The following is an 8,982-nucleotide window of genomic DNA, read 5'->3' on the forward strand; positions in this document are numbered from 1 at the left end:
CATCTTCTTTTAATCCAATCTAAATCTCCTCTCTTTTAGTTTGAAACCATTTCCCCATGTCCTATCCTAACAGACCATGCTAAAAGTCTATCCCCTTCTTATTGCCCCCCTTTCAGTACTGAAAGGCCACTCCCACGTCTACAGGTCTCCATGGAGCTGTGTCCCATCCCAGGCATGCATAAACCACTGCCTGTGTGTAGAACAGCACTTCTTCACCCATCATCTACACAACAGATCTTCAGCTGGTGGCAAGAGGCATTCTCCACCCAAGCCCCAGAGCTGTCAGAAGAAAGGCCCCTGAAACCAGGTAATTTGGCCGTAGGTAGTGACTGAGCAATCTGTAGACTAATCTACTACCACATACACTGATCTCAGCTCTTCCTAGGCATCAATATTTCAAGGCAAGAATGCAGCCAGCAGATCTGTGTGTATTGGTGCATTTATACAGATAATTAGGCCAATTTGTGCATGGTGACATAGCAGCCAGTCTCATAAATATCTTATCTCTTCCTCGCCTCCTGATTTTTTCTCCAAGAGTGGTATTTCTGCTTTGTGCAGAAGTTATCATCTTTTGCCATTGCACATCCTTCTTTGATCAGAAAAGTCTAACCGTGGCTTCTGGGGCTCCTTCATGGAGGCAGCTGCTGGGACTTGCTGTTACAGCCTCTCTTCCTAGAGCAGAAAGTGGCAGGAATAAGCAGTCTTGGGGGTGGGGGGGGTGAATATGAACACAGCAGTGACTTTCAGCTCCTGGATATATATGCCACAGTAGCTGGCAACTCTTATTAATGCTTGAATTGATTTTAGAGCAGCCTAGGGCAGCTGCTACTACATGCAGATGCTTCACAGTCTGATATGTTCTTCCTTGGTCCTAGGAAGAATGACTGAGCGTGGGAAGGAATGGTGTTGGGCTGTGCATCTCTGGGGGATGTAAAATGGTGCATAACAAAGAGGAGCTCTGATGGGGTTTATCAGAGCTCTGTGTACTTTGTGGAAAGCTGGATCGTCAGGTCAAAGTGATATTCTCGGCATCTGCATCTCTGCAGTGCAGGGATATGGGCTGTCAGAGACAGGGAATCTTAAACCTTGAGAGGAATTAATGCAGAAATTTTAAACAGGTATAATCTCATCAGTAGAGTGCCCCATGCTGTTTATTTTGTTGCTAAATTCAATTTTATCTCCACAGTCCTTGCATTTCAACTGGTTGCTCTGCCAAGGGGAGGAGGAAGGACAAGATGTATTTGCGGCTGCTGTCTAAGGGGAACAGAAAGCTTTGGAAAGGAAAGACTGTCAGGGCTGGGGTAGTTACAAATGTCCTGAAGCCAGCTGGGGACTATTGGACAGGGGGGACATTGAAGGACAGTAGAATTATAGAATCATAGCATCATAGAATCAGAAGCATTGGAAAAGACCACTGAGATCATCAAGTACAACCATCAACAGCCACTAAACAACATCCCTCTGCACCATAAGGAAAGAGGCAAGCAGTTCTGGTACTTATGCAGCCTTTGGCTGATTCCAGTCATACCCTGGGATTCTTCTACTCTGCAGAGGGCTGTTGTTGTTGGTTCATGATGTTTTGGTGTCTTATGCTTCATCCATGCTGTCTTGGTTCTTCATCATCCCCAAGAAATCACTGGCTGCAGCAAAAGAAAGACTAACTTAGTGACAGAGTCTTTTGCTGGAAATCATGTAGAACACCTGAGATCTCAGCAAAAGATACAGGAGTGAAGGGTTAAGGAGGATAGAAGGAGCACTTGCATAAACAAAACTCACTTACATATTTATGACAGTGCTCCATTCCTTAGCTTCCCAACTATGAAACAAGGGTCTGTGTCCTCTCTTCCCTCACTGAGCTGCCCAGGACAGTTTGTCTCTCACATCATGGTTACATGATGCCTCTTGCAATGGGATTGCCATGCTGATCAGGGCCTAGTATTTAGCACAAGTCTTCAAAGGGAGAAGTCATGTCACAGAAAGTGAGTCTAAGGAGCTGTACTGGTGACTCTTGCTAAGCAAGGCAGAAGTAAGCAGGGGCCCAGCCAACGCTACTGTGGAAAATGGATCAAAAGCCTCATCACTTTTTAAATAAGAAACACTTAAATAAAGAAAAGCGTTCAGCTCCATCTCTCTGTATAAGTCACCAGAAAGGGCATCATTAAGAATTCATTGCAACTTCTGCACCCAATTTTCCGGCCTAGTGCCTTGTCCTGCTTGTCTTGCTCCAGCTCCAAAGATGGTGAGTGTGCTGCCATGAGTATCAAGGAACAAACAGGACCTGAATAACAAGATGAAGCTTGAAGAAAGGGCGGGGGATGCTGAGGACCTCTGATGTGAAGTGACTGAAAGAGGGAGAAGCATAGGCATGCAAGGACCATGAGGAAGAGCCAGAGTTGCCCACAGACCTGTGAGCAAATAGACAAAGACCAACCCATGCTGCTGACTGTCTCCTGCTCACACAAACTGGGACATTTCCTTAGACTTTGTTCCTTCCCTACGTGAATGTCTGGAGGTGACCTTAAGGATGTGACTGGAGCTTCCCAGCAGCTTGGAATGGTCCATGCACTGTCTCACCAAGATCGTGAGGTACAGTGATAAAACTGCCCAATGAAAATAGGCAAACTAAGCAAAACAATGTCATGAAGTGAATTCCTCAGGGCAAGGAGCTGCTAAGCCTATCAGGTTAAAGCTTTAAAGGCTGAAGAGGCTGTGGCTGGTGTGTATGACTACCTTCAGTTAAAGTGAAATGTCTGTTTATTCTTATAATATCCTGCCTGAAGAAAAAAAACCTTCATTCAGGGCTCTGCTCAGATCAGACATTTGTTCAGAAGATACACGAGATCTGAGCTTACCATCAGTTCCTGGTAAGGTGGGCCAAGACCTATTGCCCCCATTTCCCTGTAGTACATTTTATCTCTGTCTTTTGTCACCGTCATTCGCCAAGCTTCCTGCCTGTGACACCTGTTTCTCCTTCTCTCTGCTTCTCAAGTGGCAGCCAGGGAGATAATTGGTATTTTTGACACTGTTTGTTGAGTACTTTGTGGCAGGAGCTGCTGGGATGAAGTGGCAAATTAGATAATTAAGGTTAATGAAAGGCTTTCCAGGACTATGTTACCATACTCCATGAGGACGGTGCACTCCTTTTGGGGCCACTGCAGTGAATGGTGCCACTGGGGCAGAGGGGAGAAGTAGAGAGCTGCCAGTAGCACTGATGGTGGCAGCCAGGAAAAGGGAAGTCCTGCTTCTTAGGGACACTGGAGGTATAGGAGTGGAGCAAGCTGCAGGGAACTGAGTTGGAAGGTCGATATTGACTCGGCAACATCCATAGAAACTGAGGTTTGAGTGACTTTCACAAGAGTCTGAATGGTACGTGGATACCCACAACTGCCAGGTGATAACTGCACTGTCATGCATGTTCTTCTTCCGTAAGAATGGGTCATGGGCCCTTCCTGCTCCCCTGAGAAGACCTGGCTACCTGTGACAGAGGATCACTATGTTGTTGCCCAAGTTACCCTTGTTGTGACTCTTCTGGTAATGGCCTTGGTTGTACAGTAGGGAAGGAATGAGTGGGCCACTTCTATCTTATTGCCATACCATCAGAATCAGGAAAGTGACAATCCCTTAGACTTCCCTGGGAAGTACTTGGAGGGATCAGGCATTTCTCCCCTCAGACAGTCACCAGGTCTCTCCTGGTTCCTCATTGAATGCTTTCAACTGTAATCAATTTCTTCCATGCTTTGATCCAAAAGACAACTTACTGCAGCGTCTGGGCACCACTCACAGGCTTGAATTTCTTTACAATGAGCACAATATGGAGGAAATCCAATAGATTTGGGCAGAGGCATCACCTCAGAAATGACTGAAGCAGAGAAAGTACCGTGCTAGTCTTGCAACTAGGAGTCAGACTCAGCATCTATTGACAATAGCAAAAGGAAAAGAAGAATTTGACCCAATGCATAATAGCTCAGAGAGTAGCTTCAGAGGGCAGAGAAAGAAAATCTCAGTGTCTTCCTCAGACTCTTGAGTAGCAGTGCTCTATTAAAAAAAAACAATATCTCTGCATAGAGCAAGCACAGGCTTAATCCCACGTGATTCTAGTATTTTTAGCAGCTTGTTTGTGGATAGGCTAACCAGGACTTTTTCTTGCTTCATTTGCAGGAGCCCTGAAGCCAGACTCCAAGTTTCCAGCAGTGACCACTAAGTAGGATGGTATGAATGTAACCTAATGTACTATTCTGAAGGCTGAATTAGGCCAGCACAAAAGTATAACTAGTCCATTATCTTGTCTTGCACAGAGAGAAGGAACTGAGGCTTAGGTTATTAGAGAACAGGGCAAATATGTGGTCCCACTTTCTTAATAAGCTGTCCAGTTAGTTATACTCAAGCCAGAGATATCACATATTTGAATGTGTAATGTCTACTTTTTTTCTTTTCTTTCTGTGAATCTGTCCAGTTGGTGTTGTAACAAGATGTCTGGGAGTCTTTAAACTACTGAAAGACCAGAATGGGGAAAATAAAGCAAGGAAGGCTCATGCCTTGTTCTTGCCCAGCCAGCCTACCCTGGACATCATCAGAGACAATAACATTAGGACAGATGTACTTTTACAGTGATCCTATATATCCATTCTTCTACATTTCTGCATACCTTATTCAACATTGGACAGCTTTGTGCTACCCAGGTCTACTCAGAGAGGCTGCAGCAGCAGTCTGAAATGCCAGATAATTCTTAGCCTGATGTTAAGATCATCTGACAGACCTGATGGGAAAACAGCTGCATCTGAAGCTTCCCAGCATTGCAGCATTGAGACACATGGTTTCAGAACAAGGCTTCTGCAGCTGCTGTTGACGGTTCTCCCAGGACACAGGGAGTACCTGAATAAAACTAAGGCTTGCAACTATTTGGCATGGACTGAAAGGGCAAGTGGGATGCTCAGGTAGAAAACAAACTTAAATATACACAGCAGCATTTAAATGAATGGGAGGCAGAACTGCATGCAGCTTGGGCTTCTCATCAAATAAAGTCAGAACAGCCCCAGAGAACTGGTTGTCTTATGTACCAGTCTTCACAATTACCTCTCCCAGCTCCATGCCTGGTGTTGTGACCAAAACCAGGTATGTCAGAGCATGTGTGAGAGGGGAAGCCATTGCACTGGGGCAATGGAATCTTTCTAGCAGTAAAATTTCCCTTGTTACGGGAATGCTGATGTCAGCAATTGCTGACAATGAGACACTGGAGTGCGTAGGTGGAGTGAAACACAAAGAAATCACTGGTGAAAATAAAGGAAGAAGCTGAAACATATGTCTCCATGACTTAAAGCACCTTGGTTTTAAGCCAAGAAGGTTTCTGTGGAATTGATCCTAGGAGATGAAGGTCTACGATAGATGTGCTAATGACCTTGTTTGCAGTCAGCTTCACATTCTCCTTCGAGCAGATGGTAGGTATGCTCTGTATTATTTGCACATGGGACACAGATCTGAATTTCTCTGAGTAAGCCTCCAGGTGTGTTCTCCATTACTGTTTGGAACCTTACAAGCAAAACTTTAACAAAGCACTTAAGTGGCAAAAGGAAGACTTGGTATTTTACGGGCCTACTGCTGAATGTGGAAGATGCCCTGGTGATAGAGGACATGGAAAAGGCTAAGGTACCAAATGCCCTTTCCATCTCAGTCTTTACTAGAAAGACTGGCCTTCAGAAATTCGAGGCCCTGGAGTCCAGGAGGAAAAATGGCGCAAGGAAGATATAACTTTGGTGTAGAAGAACTACGTTAGAGGACTTTTAAGCAAACTAAATGTGCATAAGTCCATGGGCCTTGATAGGAGGCACCCAGGGGTACTAAATAATCTTTAAACAATCAGTGATTAGGAGAAGTGCTTTAGGACTTGAGGAAAGCAAACATTACTCCTTTCTTCACGAAAGGCAAGGAGAACCTGGGGAAATACAGGTCACTCATCTTCACCTCCATCCCTGTGAAGATGATGGAGCAGCTAGTTCTGGGGAGCATTTCCAGGTACATGGAGGACAAAAACAGGCCACAGAGATGATGAAGGAACTGGAGCATCTCTCCTATGGCTGCTCAGCCTAGAGAGCAGACTCAGGGCGTGTTCTCATTTGTGTGTACGAATACCTGAAGGGAGGGCACAAAGAGGATGCAGCTAGTATCTTTTCAGTGGTGCCCCGTGACAAGTCAAGAGGCAGTGCGCACAAACTGGAACACAAGATGTTCTGTCTGAACACTGGGAAACACAGTGAGAGTGACTGAGCACTGGAACTGTTCCTCAGAGATGTTGGAGATACTAAAAAATGACCTGGACGTGTTTCTAGGTAGGCTGCTCTTGGTGACCCTGCTTTAGCTGTGGGCTCATACACAGTGACCTCCAGAGGTCCCTTCCAACCTCAACTGTTCTGTGAAAATAAGGGATAATATATACTCAAGTGTCACCTGTATCTCCAGTAGTGAAACTATCATAGCATTGTCTGGGTGATACTTTTGACGTTACGGAAATTAAAAGTCTACATGAAGTCACGAGAAGGTTCATGCCAGCTGGGAAGGCTTGAACTGAAACTTCTCTGTCTTTTTTTAGAGACTTGTGCCTTTAAAAGCGGTGATGCTGCTTTGAGGAATCCATGCATTTCTGATTCCTGTCAAGTTGGAACAATGATTTGTTGGTGGTATAATGCTTGTAGATGGATATAAATGTTTGTTGTTTTTCTTGGACAAGCCAGACTAAATGTAAAAATGGTCAGGCTCTTCCTTGGGCCTGGTGCATTTATCTCCTCCAGACTTGCTTGTGTGCATGACATACTGCCCCTGTCTTTCTAACTACACCACAGCTATTCCTTCTCTAAAAACCTTGCCAGTCTTACAGTCTTCAAACATTACACTCAGAACAGCTCTACTGTTAAAATATAAATTCATATTTTCACAGAGAACAGTCTGTAAAAACAATAACATACCGTACACCGATTAGTGAGCTGGAAGGAAAAGAAAGCAGAAGATTAAGGAATTGTTTTGATGATCCATTTGAATATGGGTACTCATTGTTATAATCAACACCAGGAATGAGGAAGAGGATTTTCTCTTCTACCAGACAGTTGAGCTGCAGTTCAACAGTCTTTCAGAGCTGATCTTTGCTACGTGCCTTTTGTTTTCACATTAGGTTCACCTGGCATTCAAGCTGAATCATGTGAACCTGCCATATGCTGTGAGCATCACTTTCTGATAGATAATACAGCCAAGTGGACCAGGCTGCAAAGCACAGTCCTTGTGCAAGTGAAGGCATGTCTAGCGAATCCTAGGAACTAGAATATGTTTCTTGCTAAGCTATGAGAGTTCGTGTTGCTCCTTGAGGACAGAGAACTGACTGCTAAATGAAGAAACTACTAGTAATAAAATGAAACAAATGATGGGCTGACAGTTGGACTAGATCATCTTAGTGGTCTTTTTCTACCTTAATGATTCTATGATTCTATGATTCCATACACATTAGCAGGAAGTGAGATACTGTAAACTGAGAGAATAAGGCAGAGCCTTGCTCCCTGAGACTCCCACCAATGCCAGAAGGAAAATGAAGCAGTAGGAAAGACGCTTATGCAAGTGTGGGTGTGAGGGATAGAGACAGTGTGTGTGAGACACTCTGTGAGGGAGAAGGATCCTATACAATGTGTGAGAGACATATATCCTGTATCCTTTGTGTTTGTGTTAGAGATATATGTGTGAGAGACAGACTGTGTGAGAAAGCCTGAGACAGCGACAAGAAGCATGATAGAGACAGAACAAGAGGTAGACAGAAGGAGAGAGGTGAGCTGAAGTGGAACCTGTTGAACACCTCTGCCTAGAAGGCCACTCTGGGGGCAAGGAACTGCTGAGGGAAATCACATTTCAGATGGAGACAGGGAGTACTAACCCATAGAGCCAAATGGCACTGCTGACAAAGATGAGGTTGGGAATTTTGCACGTGGTGTTCACGTTCTGTGGTAGCTCACAAGGGCTTCCTTGAAGGGCTTCCTTCAATGCTAAGCCCAGAAATACGTCTCACCTGTTTATTGCAGTGACTAGCAGAAAGATGATCCTTACATTCTCCATCTTATGAGACATCTCAGACTCTTGGGGACAGGAAGAAAACGGGAGAAAGAGGAGATGAAAGGAAGGATCTAACACAGATCAATGATTTCTGGAAGGCTTAGAATCAGGTATTTATTTAGCACTGTGTCTCTCTCCTGAGGCACTCCTGGAATCAGGCGCTTGCTCTTAGGCCTCTGAGTATAGCTGTCTTCCTTGGACCACTCATCAGTGTGGAGGGAGAAGAATGGCAGCCATTTGATGCAGCCTGTGGAATGTGTTAGCGGTGTGCTGGCTGCTGTGTTCACCTTCCAGCCCAGTTCTTCCCCGGCATATATGACGCAAAGACAGAAGTTCTCAAGGACTCAGAGGCAAAAGAGAGAGGGAAGATGATGGACAGAGGTCACACTAAGGGCACAGCTCCGGTCCCTCTTTCTCTGCCAGTGCTGACAGCTCCTGGAGGTTTAAGAATTCAAGCCTGGTGCTCAGGGACTTGTTCGTTTTGGTCAGGGCTCAGGGACGGATCCTTTCCAAACACTGCAAGGGCAAGGGAAACTTCAGCATGGTAACACAACATGGGCTTCCGCAGCGCTCGTGTACTGCATAATGCAACTCAAATCCTCTGACAGCTGGAGGATCAGCAGCGTGAGCCAGGCAGTGGGAACAACCCTCCACAATGGAATGGCTGTCCTCAGAAGAGAGGAAAATCTAAAGGCATCCCTTTAGAGGATGCTTTAAAGGCAAAGCTATGTAGATGGCAGACAGCATCTTTGCAGTAAGATGTCAAGGATATAAAGGGTGAGATTATGGTTCCCAGGTCCTTTTCTGGTACCCTGAAACATTTGCTCAGGTCTGGCAAATGCCATACAAGCCCTGCAGGAGATATTCAGGAGAACCTAAAGACAGGTAGGTGACTTTGCA

Source organism: Gallus gallus, chromosome 1, assembly GCF_016699485.2.
Source record: "Gallus gallus isolate bGalGal1 chromosome 1, bGalGal1.mat.broiler.GRCg7b, whole genome shotgun sequence".
In the NCBI taxonomy this organism is placed as follows: domain Eukaryota; kingdom Metazoa; phylum Chordata; class Aves; order Galliformes; family Phasianidae; genus Gallus; species Gallus gallus.